The 13,822-nt window shown below is 31.0% G+C and overlaps 1 protein-coding gene across 1 annotated transcript in view; it reads right to left on the bottom strand.

The window, feature by feature from the left end:
- LOC119611144 (kinesin-like protein KIF21B) overlaps positions 1 to 9,634 on the bottom strand; it is a 213,554-nt gene extending 203,920 nt beyond the window's left edge. Inside the window, exon 1 of the mRNA XM_037966629.1 lies at positions 9,483 to 9,634. The gene's annotated coding sequence lies outside the window, so the exon portion shown is untranslated. The remainder of the gene's footprint in view (positions 1 to 9,482) is intronic.
- Between the last annotated feature and the right edge of the window lie 4,188 nt (positions 9,635 to 13,822).

Genomic DNA, 13,822 nt, shown 5'->3' with positions numbered 1-13,822 from the left:
ATAGCAAATCCCAAAAAGGATGAAGTAGAGCAAATGGTGAAACAGGTGAGTGATAGCATAGCTAAACTACCTATTACTAAGAAAAGACTATCTGGAGCACAGAGCAGGAAGTTGAAAAAGATGCTTCAGGAAATCATAGTTAGTCAAACCAACGACACTCCAAAGGAAAAATCGGACTCTCTCACAAGATCTGAGGTTTGGAATGCGAAACTGTAATATTATTTAATGATAGTCAGAGTGCTCAAAAGCTAGCAACCAGTTTCGGATTTCACTCCCGTACGAAACATATTGATGTTCGACACCACTTTATAAAGCAGAAACAGCAAAGCGGCGACATCAGCCTTCAATATATGCCAACTGAAGATATGCCAGCAGACGTGTTGACGAAGGCTCTATGTGCCGAGAAACATTCCAAATGTATTGCTGCCTTGGGAATGACTTAAGCCGAATGTCATTGATGTTACCATTCTCTATACTTCGAGGGGAGGTGTTGGAACGTGCGAAGTATTTCGAATATTGGCAACACTATTTATTTATTTTTTTTTATGACATTTATTGTTTCATTCCCTTTTTACACTTTTGAATTGCATTTACTTTGTAACTGATTTTATCTTAGTCTTAAGTTTACGCTGACAAATAAAGCACGCATTTGAATTAAACGATAAGGAAAAGCATTTTATTCTAACACAAACATCAATCTCTTGAATATAACTTCTACATTAAAAAATACTAAATAACTTATTGCTACTTACTTGCAATGTGGTAGGGTATGATGTATTCGGATACATTTTGTACTTTCATATTTTTGTTATTTTATGTAAACAAAAATAAAAATACTCATACAATTGTATTAAATTCACACAGAACCTGTACATGAGAGAGTAATATTTCTTATTCTCAGTCTCAGTTTTTTTCTATGGTTCCGACTCTGAATCCTCAGATGATAATAACAACACCATTATAGCAAATCCCAAAAAGGATGAAGTAGAGCAAATGGTGAAACAGGTGAGTGATAGCATAGCTAAACTACCTATTACTAAGAAAAGACTATCTGGAGCACAGAGCAGGAAGTTGAAAAAGATGCTTCAGGAAATCATAGTTAGTCAAACCAACGACACTCCAAAGGAAAAATCGGACTCTCTCACAAGATCTGAGGTTTGGAATGCGAAACTGTAATATTATTTAATGATAGTCAGAGTGCTCAAAAGCTAGCAACCAGTTTCGGATTTCACTCCCGTACGAAACATATTGATGTTCGACACCACTTTATAAAGCAGAAACAGCAAAGCGGCGACATCAGCCTTCAATATATGCCAACTGAAGATATGCCAGCAGACGTGTTGACGAAGGCTCTATGTGCCGAGAAACATTCCAAATGTATTGCTGCCTTGGGAATGACTTAAGCCGAATGTCATTGATGTTACCATTCTCTATACTTCGAGGGGAGGTGTTGGAACGTGCGAAGTATTTCGAATATTGGCAACACTATTTATTTATTTTCTTTTTATGACATTTATTGTTTCATTCCCTTTTTACACTTTTGAATTGCATTTACTTTGTAACTGATTTTATCTTAGTCTTAAGTTTACGCTGACAAATAAAGCACGCATTTGAATTAAACGATAAGGAAAAGCATTTTATTCTAACACAAACATCAATCTCTTGAATATAACTTCTACATTAAAAAATACTAAATAACTTATTGCTACTTACTTGCAATGTGGTAGGGTATGATGTATTCGGATACATTTTGTACTTTCATATTTTTGTTATTTTATGTAAACAAAAATAAAAATACTCATACAATTGTATTAAATTCACACAGAACCTGTACATGAGAGAGTAATATTTCTTATTCTCAGTCTCAGTTTTTTTCTATGGTTCCGACTCTGAATCCTCAGATGATAATAACAACACCATTATAGCAAATCCCAAAAAGGATGAAGTAGAGCAAATGGTGAAACAGGTGAGTGATAGCATAGCTAAACTACCTATTACTAAGAAAAGACTATCTGGAGCACAGAGCAGGAAGTTGAAAAAGATGCTTCAGGAAATCATAGTTAGTCAAACCAACGACACTCCAAAGGAAAAATCGGACTCTCTCACAAGATCTGAGGTTTGGAATGCGAAACTGTAATATTATTTAATGATAGTCAGAGTGCTCAAAAGCTAGCAACCAGTTTCGGATTTCACTCCCGTACGAAACATATTGATGTTCGACACCACTTTATAAAGCAGAAACAGCAAAGCGGCGACATCAGCCTTCAATATATGCCAACTGAAGATATGCCAGCAGACGTGTTGACGAAGGCTCTATGTGCCGAGAAACATTCCAAATGTATTGCTGCCTTGGGAATGACTTAAGCCGAATGTCATTGATGTTACCATTCTCTATACTTCGAGGGGAGGTGTTGGAACGTGCGAAGTATTTCGAATATTGGCAACACTATTTATTTATTTTTTTTTTATGACATTTATTGTTTCATTCCCTTTTTACACTTTTGAATTGCATTTACTTTGTAACTGATTTTATCTTAGTCTTAAGTTTACGCTGACAAATAAAGCACGCATTTGAATTAAACGATAAGGAAAAGCATTTTATTCTAACACAAACATCAATCTCTTGAATATAACTTCTACATTAAAAAATACTAAATAACTTATTGCTACTTACTTGCAATGTGGTAGGGTATGATGTATTCGGATACATTTTGTACTTTCATATTTTTGTTATTTTATGTAAACAAAAATAAAAATACTCATACAATTGTATTAAATTCACACAGAACCTGTACATGAGAGAGTAATATTTCTTATTCTCAGTCTCAGTTTTTTTCTATGGTTCCGACTCTGAATCCTCAGATGATAATAACAACACCATTATAGCAAATCCCAAAAAGGATGAAGTAGAGCAAATGGTGAAACAGGTGAGTGATAGCATAGCTAAACTACCTATTACTAAGAAAAGACTATCTGGAGCACAGAGCAGGAAGTTGAAAAAGATGCTTCAGGAAATCATAGTTAGTCAAACCAACGACACTCCAAAGGAAAAATCGGACTCTCTCACAAGATCTGAGGCAAAGAGGATCAGGTCTCCCGAAGAGTTGATAACTGAGAATAAACCTAAGAAGAAAAAGAGGTCCCCGTCTTATAATACACAGTCGAAGCCAAGCCATACTTCACTCAAAAGAACCTCAAGTCAGAATCCTGAGAGTAAGGGTGACAACGCCAAGATAGATATTCCGAAGACGATCACGTCGGCGAAATCAACCTCGAAGGTAAGGGTATCTCAAAAGATGCCCCGAAAAGGGAGGAAAGAGAAGCTAGACAGTGGAAAAGGAAAAGAGCCGTCATCTTACGCCAAAATTGCTAGAAGAAGACACCGGGACGATCTCTGTTATGCAGTTTACGATGCCGGTAATCCGACAGGCAAAATTCCAATAGACCAACAGAGTAAGGTAGAAGATCTGGTGAACAATAAGATAGTGGACCATGCAATCGCTTCAAAGGGCAAACAACCAATAGAGAGCGTGTGCTGCGAGTTCAGCATGGGAGTGATGTTGATGAGGTTGGCATCTCACCAATGTGTTAGCACCCTAAAGAACTTGGTGGAAAGTATCTCTCCTCCCTGGGACGGCGCTAAGCTAGGACTGACAAAGAAGAGCGAGCTCTTAAAGTCCACTGTCTACATAAAAGGTTGGGGCAGTAAACTGGCTAATGAACGTATACTGGAAATTCTTGGTGGTCAAAATGCTGAGCTGGCCGTGGAAAAATGGGATGTCTTTTACAGGAAAAAAGAATCTGAGGGAACTTTATTTGTAATAGGTATCGACCAGAAATCTATGGCTACTCTTGATAAGAATAAAGGTAGGGCTTACTTCGCCTCTAAAGCTGTCATATTAAAAATTGGCAAGGTGCCGATTGGAAGGGCTGTTACAACAAGCCTCGAAAAGGACACTAAAGTACCTAAGACCACAGCATCAGTACCAACTACTGATAACGTTAAGGAGTCAAATCCTAAAAGCGTGCAAGATACCACTAACTCGCCAAAAGAAGAAGCGCCTATTGAAAGGGAAGTCAAAACCGACCCCGATAAGGACACTAAAACACCTAAGACGGTACCCAAAGCATCATTAGCAACCCAGCAAAAAAAGTGTGGAAAAAGATGTAGAATTTTTCTCACAACTAGTACCCCGAAGTGCTTCAAATTCAGGTGAAAAACCTATGAATTTTACATTAGCGTGTCATTGGAGGGATGTTGTTCATTTTTGACAACTTTGAACTACATCTAATCTTATCTTTAGAAGCTGTAAAAATCCGATATTTGTATGTCTTTCAATGAAACGCTTATGTAAATTTCATTGGTTTTTCATCAAAATTTGAAGTACTTCGAATATGTTGTTTGTAGTGACTTTTTTACATCTCTTTTGTCATTTTTAACTGTGTTTTAATTTGTAAGTATATGTTTGGTTTATAAAAGCGAAAAGTATGCAATCGCATTTTTAGATGTGATTAAGATGTCGTTTGTAAAGTATGACATCAATTATTTTTTGCTGGGAAGTACTGGTAATTTTGAGGAGTCAAATCCTAAAAGCGAGGAAGAAGCCTGATAAGGACACCGCTATCCGAAGATCCTATGGGTGACCCTGATGAGAGCAAGACGAAAAATCTCTTCAAAATGAGCAAGTCTGAAGTTAGTATGATGGTACGTATTCTGAGTGGACACACAGGATTATGAGCACATCTATGCAAAATTGGACGTGCGGATTCAGACGAATGTAGAGCATGTGGAGAGGACAGTGAAACTCTGGAGCATTTTCTTTGCCACTGCCAGGCATTCGTCGATGTTAGAGCCAAGTATCTTGGAAGTCATGTTATTCCGGAAATAACATTCCCGACTAACACTGATTGGAAGATTCTTAGGAATTACGTTCAGGAAACTGAGTTTATGAACACTGAAAAATAATACATTCAATTCTCTTAGGTTTTTTTTTCAGATATGGACCGCACAACAGGCCCGATAGTGCTCTAGGTGTAGGTATTTCTTCAGATTTGATGTAGTATACATCCTCCTATCAAACTACCTACCTACAGTTTTAGAATGAAAATTTCCAAAGTCCCTTCCAGTGTGACCAGGTCTCAAAAGATGTTGCGGCTAAATCCCATCCAAAATAATGCTAGAAAAAATGCTAAATTGATTTTAAAATGCCAAAAAAAATGCTAAAATTTTTTTAGTGTTTTTATGAACAATTGATATTAATTTGTAACTGAAATTCATTGTAATTTATAACAAGTAAGAAAGTATATTCTGCCGTAGTTGACCATATGAGTATAAAATTTGATTTATTTTTCGTAATAAAGCATTTATGTTGAATTGAACCTTGGTTTCAATATATTTAAACTAATTTTCTAAGAAAGGCTTTATACATTTGTATATGTATGGGGGCTAGGTAAAATAAAGGACGGACTTTAACCATTTTTAAAAGGTTTTGTCATTGGATCAAAATTGGTTTTGAAAATTTCAACCTCTACCAGACGGTCAGACTTACATGGCTTAATCGATTCAGAAAATGATTCTTAACCGATTAGTATACTCAAACGTAGTATAGTGGAGTATAGTAAAAAATTAAGTTCCGTGGTATTAAGATAAACAGAAATGCTAAAAATTATTTCAAAATTTTTGTAAATTTAGCAATATGTAATGTCTCTAACTTTAAAATATTTCTGAATGCAAAAATTACATTAAAACTATATTAATTACATTAGTTGCTCATGGTATAAAACCTATATGTGTTTCGGGAGGAAAAGTATATTTCTAGTTTTACTTTTTTTTATATAAACAATTTTATTTGTCTTCCTCAAAACACTTTAAAAATGGTTTTCATGTCACAAAAATATTGAAAATTCCGTTGAAATAATTTTAAATCTCGGTGTATAGATGTCAGGTTTATAACTCATACTTCCAAGATTTTTTCGGAAAAATATATATGAGAATGTATGAAATGAATTGAGAGATATATTCAAATCCGTAAGTTTGTAATTCTGGAATAAATTGTCAATAATATTTTCGAAATTTATGTATTTTTTTTAATTAAAAAAAAACGTGACAACAAAATTACTAAAAATGTGGTAAAAATAAAAAGAACAGAAAGTAGGATGAGAAAGTCTTAATTATATATTATTGATTTTTTTCAATACTTATTTTCAATAAATTAACAAGAACTCCTGAAGGATGATAAAAATTAAAACCTCTTTATTTCGTATAGGAAAAAATAAAATTTGTTAATTAACCGTCATACATAGCCTTTTCCAAAATTATATGTTTCATTCCATGAGCAAACAAAAAGTATTAGTTTGTAAAATAGCGTACTGAACGTATTTGTAAAAATATATGAAATCTCTTGAATTATTTCTATCACCTCGAATTTAAAAAAGCATTGGGTTCCAGAAAAATATTTTAGAATACAACATTTTAAAGTATTCACTTGTATTGGCGTAATTTTAAGTTATTTATCTTCATGAATCTTTTTGCATTATTTTGAATTACAGGGTAAATTATTACATTTCTCATATTTCTTGTTGCTTGTGTTTGGGTAGACATTTAATTCTGATTTTTTCCGGTTAAACCTATTTCCAATATAAATCTTGTTTGCAAAAATTTTTCTTTTTTTGTTTATATACTAAAATTGCAAAAAAAGCTAAAAATGCTAAAAATATTTTATAAAAATGCTAAATAAAATGCCAAATGCTAAATTAAAATTTTGCAGCTAAATCAAAATAAAAAATGCTAAATCTAGCTGCAAAAATGCCAAAATGGTCACACTGGTCCCTTCATACAGATTTCCTTCCATTCAGAACTCTGAATGTTGATTTGAATTTTTAGGGCAAATATTAATGGAAATACAAAAATACCACATAGTCACTACTCTACATTGTCATTAACTCTTCATTTTAATTAATATTCTAGTACATATTAATTGTTTTAAAAAATTTTAAAAGTACCGGCTGATATTACAGATTTCCATTCAACCGGCACCCTGCACGTTTAATTTTATGCCTCTAAGTGCAATCATGTAAAAAAAACAGAAAGTAGAGCGAAAAAGTCCAATAATTTGATTTCCATTCACTCAGGATCCCGCGGAATTACTTTTATATGTCTGTTTCTAACATTACTAAACATTGCAGAATTCCAAATGTTATGGCTTTCTATTAATTCAGGACATTACATGTTTAATGCTTCATGGTTACATTATTACAGAAAATTCAATTATGAATTATAGATAGGCCTTGTTTCTATTTCGTGTGACTTAATTTATAATAATTTATAAATTCTATAAAATTTATCAAAACTGGTTGAATAAGAATGAATAAAAAATTTTCCGAGATTTAAAATTTTGTGTTACTTATTTTCTTCCAGTGGAAGTAAAAGAAAGTATATTCCAAAAATGCAGTGAGATCCCATAATTATAAATATAGGTAAATAGGAAACAAAGTTGTATTAAAGGTGTACCAAAAATTGGTACGGTTTTACCCCTTAAATGATCGAATTTACGAATTGTATTAATTAGTATTTGTAATTTTTTGATAAGTTGCGAATATAAATTTTATTATATAAAATGCCACAGCACTGCCATATAGCAAATAATGTAAAATTCGGTGAAAAAATTTCCCGCACGCAAAGCAATTTCTAAAATGTTTCTATTCGTTATTTTTATTAAAATTATTTAATAAATTTTCATATAAACGCATATACTAGTATAGAGACAATACGATCTAACCCAAAAAATGAAACAGAAAGTTTTAAAATAAGGAAAACAAAATATTTTTTATTTTTTTTTACCTTTTCTAAAGTCATATACATACTTTCATTTTGTGAAAAAATACGAAGAAATATCATTTTTGACGTTTTAATACTATACTTTTAATTCCCAAACAATAACCTAACTCAAGATGAATTTTAAATTTTTTTTAATTTTTTGAACTTTTTGTGTTAAATTTAAATTAATTTAATATAATTTTACCAGTTTGTCATGATACTTTGGTATATAAGTCACATTTTAACCTCCTGGACCGGGTTTAGTTGCAAAAATTTAAATTTTGCTCAAAATTTGTACCAAAAATCGGTGGATTGCCATTATCATCTATAAGTGGATCTAAAACTTTTTCTGCTGGAAATCATATGGTAAATTAAACGGTGAAATAACGATCGTTATCATAGAAAATAAAGTATAACTTATATTTTTATATTAAGAACTTCATTTGTAATTAACATTTTCAAAACTAAATACAAAAACGTCTTTAATGATATCTTAGCTTATGCAATTGTAATAATTTTTTCCAAAGCCAAATTTTTTGAATACCAATAAAATACGATGGAGCAAATGTTTAAATGTATAAAATAGATATATCATACGAAAGAAGAGATAAATACCTTTTATTTAAGATACTAATCATCAAATTCTAAAGGTTAATTTTCGAGAAAATTCTGTTTTCAACACAAAATAAAGTCGTTTCTATTATTTTTTTCACCACTGTATACTCTTTTCTGTATCATGCAATATTACAGCTAATTGTTAGAAATTCCATAACAGGGGTTTAAGGAAGTGTTGGTAAAAATATTTATTTTTCTCATAAAGAAAAAGTAATATTTATATAAAACTTTAATGAATCTCAAAAATTAAGTATTTTTGAGCTGATTACGGGAAAAATAATTTTAAAATTGTAGAGTATTTTTGGTCCACAATATGATTTTTAGTGGGTTGAAGAGGCATATTTTTTTCGCCTTTTATCAAAATATGTGTAAACATTTTCGTAGTTTTAAGCTTATATAGAAAAATATTTTTAAAAAATAGTTTGGCATTTGGTTTAGTCCATTTCGGAGTTTTTAGATAATTTTGAAATTTATATACTCCTTATAATACACTAAAAGTCGTTTGCGGGCCAAAAATACAGTAATAAATATTTTAATTTTTTCCCGCGATAAGCCCAAAATTATGGAATTTTTAAGACCAACTGAGGAAACTGAGGACGCTTAATACGTAACGTTTGACACCCAAACGTCGATGTCTTGTTCTCTTTTAAAATAAACAATTAGATTTTTAAAAACCGTTCCCATAGAACAATTCGCGGGTTAGGAAGGTAAAAAATGAGATATGTACATATACACGAAGGCACATATAACAATGAAAACATTATTGGTATTCTTGGTACATACAGGTAATCATAAAAATAATCCCCTGCAACTATTAATTGAGTACACGATCCATTTTAGTATTAATATTGTCATATTTAATACAGCTATGGACAATGTTTTCCGAGTTATTTTGGAATGTCCTTTCTGGAGTAATCCTTAAACGCTCTTAAGTACATAGTTACATACATACATGTATGTATGTAGATACAAATAAAATTTTTATAATTTGAGATAAAAGAACCCCAATTTTTGTTACACATCTTAAACTAATTTGTCTAAAGGAACTTACTAATATTGATGATTAATAAAAATAAACTTTTTTATAAAACAAACAAAAGCATAAACAAGTTTTAACAAAATTTAATAATAATAATAATTATACTAATAAATCACAACTGTATAGAAAGATCAACAGCTGTTTAATGATCTCGCCGTCAAGTTGTCAAATGTTGAATAATTATATTTTTTCTTGTGAACACTTAATAACTATTGTAGTCAAGATAAAAAATTCTCAGGTATAGTCAGCATTTATTAGTGTTATGACATATTTGTCAGAAAAAAGTACCCAAAACCCTCTTTACACAAGCACACAGGTAAGTAATATGGTCTGAAATTTTGTGTAGAAGAGAACGGATGGAATCGTCTAAACTCAATATGTAATGAAATCATTACACATTGAGAGAAAATACGGATGGAAAATTTGACAGTCGTATAACTTTCTTCATTTTTTTAAATGTTTCAAAAATTAAGCAAGTCGCATTAGATCAGGGATGTATTTTTATGTAAACACATACAAAAAAAGTGAAACAGCTGTTTCCATCTTACTTTGTTGTTGTTTTATACCAGTCGTGTAAACACAAAAAATATAAATCATACGACTTTTATTCTCTATTTTGTCACGCGGATGGAATTTATTTTTAATTTTTCATTAGACGTATGAAAAGTGTTATCGTCTAAAGGGCCCTTAAGAATTCATTCTTTACAGGAATGAATTCAATTGAATGATCATTGTTATTTGTTTAATTCCTTCTATTACAAATTGAATGAAAGAAAAAATGTTTAATTCAATGTTTAATATACAAGCATTCTGTATTGAATTATAAAACAAAACTTTCATTCAATCTATTTCAAATTGAATGGTTAAAAAATTTTTAAATTCAATTTGTAATAGTTTGAATTAAAACAAAATTTTTATCATTCAGAAAGAATTTAAAAATCAATAGGAATTCTTTAAATTTATTTTAATTCAATTTGTAACAGATTGAATGCAAAAAAAATTAATTTATTCAGAAGGAATTTAACATTCTATATGAATTAATTCATTAGAAAATTAATTCGACTACATCGAAGGCTTCAAGAATTAATTCTAGGAATTAAATCAAAGGGAATGAGTTTGAAGAATTGCTAATTCTTTAAAATATAACTCAATTTCTAAAAAAGAATTAGGGAATGAATTCTTTTAGAGCTTTGAAAAAACTTAAGTTTTTGCACAAAATGATGTAAAATTAATAATTTTGTGAAAAATAAACATAAAATTGTAAAACTTAATGGAAAAAGTATATACCGAATGAAAGAATCTTTGTTGTGAATGGAAAATTCTACTCCGGCGGAGTAATTTTTAAGATTTCCACGTTGTAGTCAGCTGCCGGACGGATAAATACCTCATATCAGGTTTGATATAAAATGAGTTCCGGAATAGAATTTTGTTAGTAATTACATTATATACACAGTGTAAATATAAAACAATTTATTAATTTTTCTGTTAGATCTCAAAATTTGACCATAATATAGAAGACTGCTGCCGCCGTTCGGGTAAATACCTCATGTGGGTTTTTTATATAAAGTGTTCCGGAACAAAATTTTTTTATTTAATCGCGTTATCTACAAAGTGTAAATATAAAATATAAAACAATATTGTTTAATTCGTTAACATTTAATAGAAAAAAATTTTATTGTTATATTAAGTTGGTACATACATATAAGAAAAATATTCGTTTACAAAATGCTTGATATTTTCAGTTTTTTTACATAAATTATTCAAAATACAAACGAAGTTTTAACGGAAATTTTTAAATATAAAAATGTAAACAATAACAAACTCTGACATCAGTGCGCACCAGTCAAGTGATAAAAAAAAAATAATCAGCTAATTGAATAACACCACCTTATCTGAATTCGCCTTGAGAATAACCATACATTAAAGAAGAAGCATCAAGGCGAATTCGCATAAGGTGGTGTTATTCAATCAGCTGATTATTGTTTTCTTCACTTGACTGGTACGCACTGACGTCAGAGTTTGTTATTGTTTACATTTTCATATGTAAAAATTTCCGTTGAAACAGAGAAAAATAAATAATGAATAATTGGTACGCATGTACCAACTTAATATAACAATAATATTTTTTTATTAAGAGTGTGTGCCAATCGGTAACATTTACTTGAAAATGTAAATTTCTGATAGATATGAGGTAAACAAAATTTTACCAGCTCATAGGGCTACATAAATTTTTGACAAATGTAAAGAAATATTTTAAAATACTAAAAATAAAATATTTTATAATTTCAGTTTATGATTGTAGAAATTTATTTTAATAACAAAAAATTCAATAAAAGTTGCCGTTTGGCACACAGTCTAAATGTTTAAAAAATTAAACAATATTGTTTTATATTTTATATTTACACTTTGTAGATAACGCGATTAACTAAAAAAACTTCTGTTCCGTAACACTTTATATAAAACCCCACATAAGGTATTTACCTGACCGCCGACCGCCGACCGCCGGCAGCTGTCTTCTATGTTATGGTCAATTTTGAGATCTAAAAAAATTTAATAAACTGTTTTGCATTTACACTGTGTATGTAATGTGATTAACTAACAAAATTCTTTTCCGGAACGCTTTTTATAACAAAACCCATATGAGGTATTTATCCGTCCGGCGGCAGCTGACTACAACGTGTAAATTTTAAAAATAGCTTTTTCCATTTACAACAAAGAATCTTTCATTCGGTATATAATTTTTCCGTAAATTTTTACATTTTTATACCCTCCACCACCATCAGTGGTGATAGAGGGTATATATAAGTTTGTCGTTCCGTGTGTAACACCAAGAAATATTCATCTAAGACCCAACAAAGTATATATATTCTGGGTCCTTATGAAATTCTGAGTCGATTTAGCTATGTCCGTCTGTCCGTCTGTCTGTCTGTCTGTCTGTGTAAAACACGCTCACGTTAAAACTAAGTAAAGGCAATCAACCAAATTCACCCAAAACATTTATTATTATCCTAAGCAGTTTGGTATTGAAAATCAGCAAAATCGGTTCACAACGTAAAAAGTTATGAGTAAAAATTTCAGACTACCTCGAAAAAAATTACGTTTTTTTCCTAATTCTTTTGAAGTTTTCTCAGAAACTACTAAAGATATTGCGATGAATTTTGTCATACATTATTTTTTCAGGACAGTGATTAATTATGTTCAAAATCTTTACAATCGATCCAATTTTTCCCATAGCCCCCATACAAAGGTATATATTCCCGGAAATTAGTTTATCGTTAATAACTCCCTCAAATATATCGGTATCAACACAAAATTTTGTATATATAAATATAATATGAACAGAAATCATACTACTAACGTAGATCTCAGTCGGTCCACAATTGGTCATAGCTCCCATATAAGGTCCACATCCGAAAATCAACTAAACGCACATATTTCATTGATGAATAAAGCTATTGTGATAAAATTCGGGCTGGATATGTTTTGTGTACATGCAAATCATTCTACAAAATTTTTTGCGGATCGGTCCATTATTGGTCATAGCTCCCATATAAGGCCCACTTCCGAAAATCATTTAAAAGCTCATATTTCATTGTCAAATAAAGATATTTTGATAAAATTCGACACAAATATGTTTAGTCTAAATATAAATCACCCTACGAAATTTTTTCCGGATAGGCCCATAATTGGTCATAGCTCCCATATAAGGTCGACTTCCGAAAATCACTTAAACGCATATATTTCATTGAATTATAAAGCTATCGGGATAAAATTCGACACAAATCTGTTTTGTACACATACAAATCTTTCTACAAAATTTTTTACGGATCGGTCCATTATTGGTCATAGATCCCATATAAGGCCCACTTACGAAAATCACTTAAAAGCACATATCTCAACGTCAAGTAAAGCTATCTTGATAAAATTCGACACAAATATGTTTTGCCTAAACATAAATCACTCTACGAAATTTTTTCTGGATAGGCCCATAATTGGTCATAGCTCCCATATAAGGTCCACTTCCGAAAATCACTTACACGCATATATTTCATTGAATTCTTAAGCTATAGGAATATAATTCGACTTGAATAAGTTTTGTATACATACAAATCATTTAACCACCTTTTTCTCGGATCGGTCCATTATTAGTCATAGCTCCCATATAAGGTCCACTTCTGAGAATCACTTAAACGCACATATTTCATTGTCAAATAAAGTTATCTTGAGAAAATTCGACACTTATATGTTTTGTCTTTACATAAATCACTCTACGAAATTTTTTCCGGATAGGCCCTTAATTGCTCATAGCTCCTATATAAAGTTCAATTCCTAAAATCACCTAAACGCACCTA

Source organism: Lucilia sericata, unplaced genomic scaffold (assembly GCF_015586225.1).
Source record: "Lucilia sericata isolate MDLA Ls3-8-SP2 unplaced genomic scaffold, ASM1558622v1 Contig000030F_arrow, whole genome shotgun sequence".
Lineage (NCBI taxonomy): Eukaryota > Metazoa > Arthropoda > Insecta > Diptera > Calliphoridae > Lucilia > Lucilia sericata.
The sequence above is the reverse complement of the archived record's forward strand: the minus strand, read 5'-3'. Positions and strand labels throughout refer to the sequence as shown.